Raw genomic sequence first — 3,640 nt, 5'->3', positions numbered from 1 at the left:
TAATTAAATAAAAATCAATCAATAATTAGTAAAAGAAAATGAAATAGCCTTTAGTTTACATGAGATCCAAAAACAAATTTAACATTTTATATTTGTCGTTGTACTGGGTTAAATGATATTTTTAATTTTCTACCATAATAACCTTAAATAAATTTGAACTTATATCCTCATGTTCTATGAATACATACATGATATATATTGTGATAATTGGGTTTGTTATCAAAAAGTTTGAGGGTTGTTCTGGATAAACATTGTAAGTTGAGGGGTTGTTTTGAAAACTTCTTTAAAATATCTTATCCACCGCCTCACTCTTTTAAAAAAGTTTTTATGTGATTATGTGTCATTATCATTTCCATGTTCTTAGAAAAAGAATAAGAAGAAAATTGGTAAGGGTCTTTGGTTCGAGGCAAAACAGAAAACCAAAGAAGGAAAAGAAGAAATTGGTTTTGTAATTCTTAGCTGAAAATTGTTACTATTTCATATATGCAACACTTTGTGATTTATAAGGTGAGTTTTACTTTCAAAAACATCATTTGATATGTTTTTGACGAAGAAATCGTATGGTTTCATACATGGGTTTTGAATATGTTATATGATATTTTTAGCATAATTTTGTATTTTGATATGTGATTATCAAGTAGTTTGAATAAGGGTGGGATAATCAGGAGAGACGTATTTTGGGATAAGGATGACAAAATCAGGACAGACGTATTTTGGGATAAGGGTGGCATAATCAGGAGAGACGTATATCGGTACAAGGGTGACAAAATCTTATGTATGTAAAAATGGGATTTTGATCATATGGAACAGTTATCGCATCTTCATGATGCGATGAGTTTGATTTATCGCATCTATATGATACGATGAGATGATGTTATCACATCCTTGTGATGCGAGAAAGGTATTTATCACATCCTTGTGATGCGAATCATTGTGTTATCGAATCCTTGAGGTACGACAAGTTTGGTTATCGCATCCTAACGATGCGACAGGTTTTATTTATCGTATTAGTGTGATGCGACAAAGTGAAGTAATCACATCCTTATGATGCGAGAAAGTGTATTATCGCATCTATATGATGCAACAAGATTTATACAATGCGATAAAAATATGATTGGATCAATGATATTCGACAAGTTAGTATCTTTTATGTTTAATGCGATGACTTTGGTACTTCAGTGGTTGATGCGATAAAAAAAGAGGTTGTCTCATCTATATGATGTGACAACGAGGTTTATTTAAAAAAAAAACACTGTTTATTTGTTACCATTACAAATATGAGCTTTCTAAAAAGTGTTTTGGTGATTTTCAACAAGGGATTTCTCACTAAACCTTATTGTCTAACCCCCGTTTTGTTTTAAAATTGTGCATTACAGGTCGGGCATATGAGGAGAGTAAGGAAAAGGGAAAAATGTGAAGGAGATCCTGATTGCATTACATTTTTGTGAATTTTGGAAGTTGTTATTGTATATGTACTTGAGAACTTGTTATGTCTGCAAGTCATGTACTTGATGTAAATGAAAAGTTTGTGGCTACTTTTATATAGAGCAGTTGTACATTTGGGACCAATGTGTATATTTGTATTTCATTTTAAATGGAATATGTAACTTTATCTAAATATGGATTTGGTGTTTTACAAGTTTGGTATTAAAGCCTGAGTTTAAGAGATTTAGGTATTTAGCATGATGCATAGACTTAAACTGTATTATTTGCATATTATGGGTCCCTGACAATAGTAGTACCTTTGGAATAAATATGATGGGTTAAAAGAACGATATGTAAGGTAAATTCAAATTACAACTAGCCAATGTAATCCTAGGTTACAGGTGTATATTTGTGTTTGGATACCTTATTATATTTGGGAATGTGATTATGTGAATGTTAAATTTTGTAAATTGTCAGATGACAAGTCATTCAAGAATATCTGAAAGGATTGCTCTGATAAATCCAGGTGAAAGAGAAAGTTCCCCTGAAAATTTTCAAGAGAATATACCTGTTGTTCGAGGTAGAGAAAGAGACATAGGCAAGGGCAGAAGAAGGGGTCGGGGAAGAAGACGAAGTATTCATCCCGAGGTTCATCTGGAACAAGGGGAATCCATTCAAGAAAATGTTAATGAGGAACAAATGAACATCCTGAGTATGTTACTCGGGATATGCTTGCAAAAGAAATGAGTAAACTACAAAATACTTTAAGTTCTATACTAGGAATACCTATCATAGTAGAAACTGAACGAGTGAAAATAAATCTGCAAGTTCATACTTCATATGAAAGAGGGGGTGATATTAAAATGTTCTTGACATGTAAACCTCCGACATTCTCTAGTGAGAGAGACCCGATAAAGGCCATGTGTTGGTTGAAAGAAATTGAGTCGGTCTTTAACACTCGTAAGTGCTTATATGAAGATCAAGTTAGATTTGTTGTTTCAATGTTCAAATCCAATGCTTCGTACTGGTGGGAAGTTGAGTCGTTATCTAAACCTAATATTTATAATCAATGTCATGGATGGAATTCGTGGATAGTTTCAAAGAACAATTCTGCCCTAAATCGACAGTAAGGCAGCTGGAGGAAGAGTTTCTGAAGTTAGAACAAGGGAATCAAACTGTGCAGAAGTATACAAAGAATTTCTCGAATGCTCCCGATTTGTTGAACATTATATATCTTCGAAATATTGCAAGGTTAATCGGTACATTTGGGGATATTTGAGAGATTGTAATTGCAATGGATCCCATTACGTTCCCATTTGTTGTTGGTGCAGCCGAAACTACTAAGAGGAATAAGAATAGGCAGGTGAGAGAAAGAGTGGCGGAAATGAGAAAATGGGAGGGGTCTTCAACGAAATTTAGGAGACGAAATTTTGTAAAATCAAAGAATCGTTCAGTTCAAAAATTCAATGAACAACCGTGTCCAAGATGTCACCGCATCCATCAAGGTGACTGCAATGTTGAACAAAGAAAGTGTTATAGGTGTGGGGAACCGGGGAATTTGTCTAGAGATTTTCAAATGCCTCAACGTTGTTTTCATTGTAACTCTCCCAATCATATCAGGCCAGATTGCCTACAACTGAGGAGTAAAAGATCAAATGTGACTAGAAATACTCATAGTACCCATGGGCGTAGTAGTATTAAAATAGGTGAATTTGAAAGGGCAAAAGGGCGATCCTTCCATATGTCAAGAGGGGTGGCGGAGGAAGTTCGTAATGTGGTAACGGGTATGTTTCTTATAAAATCAGTATATGATAAGGTGTTATTTGATTATGGTGCAAACTATTCATTTGTGTTACCTTTATTTGTTGGATGTTTATATATGAAACCTGTGCCCCTAGACTATAAGTATCTGTTACCCAAGTGTTTTAATGATTGCCAAATAGAGTTTGAGGGTGTATGATACCGATCCGATTATTCCCTATGCCGATAAGGGAATTGGTTGGCAGAAAATCAGGAAAGTATTGTGTGTAATAAAAAAGATGATACATATTGATCTGTCAGGGAAAGGGCCAAATTGTGATCTATGGTGATCGGCGGGATCATCATACAATCCTGATTTCTGTTATGAAATCTCGGATATGGATTCAGAAGGGGTGTTAAAGCTTTCTGACTTACATGGTTGATTCGAAGAAAGAGAAAGGTAAACATGAATCCA

At 34.4% G+C, this 3,640-nt stretch overlaps 1 long non-coding RNA gene across 1 annotated transcript; it reads left to right on the top strand.

Annotated features, from left to right (window-relative positions):
* The first annotated feature begins 402 nt into the window (after positions 1 to 402).
* LOC112528764 lies at positions 403 to 1,567 on the top strand. The gene is made up of 2 exons (XR_003070834.1): positions 403 to 507; positions 1,377 to 1,567. It is a non-coding gene; the product is annotated as an uncharacterized LOC112528764 (long non-coding RNA).
* Positions 1,568 to 3,640: the final 2,073 nt, after the last annotated feature.

This window comes from Cynara cardunculus, assembly GCF_001531365.2.
Source record: "Cynara cardunculus var. scolymus isolate 2C chromosome LG 15, CcrdV1, whole genome shotgun sequence".
Taxonomy (NCBI): domain Eukaryota; kingdom Viridiplantae; phylum Streptophyta; class Magnoliopsida; order Asterales; family Asteraceae; genus Cynara; species Cynara cardunculus.
Note: the sequence above shows the minus strand (reverse complement) of the source record. Positions and strands in the feature narration are given on the sequence as shown.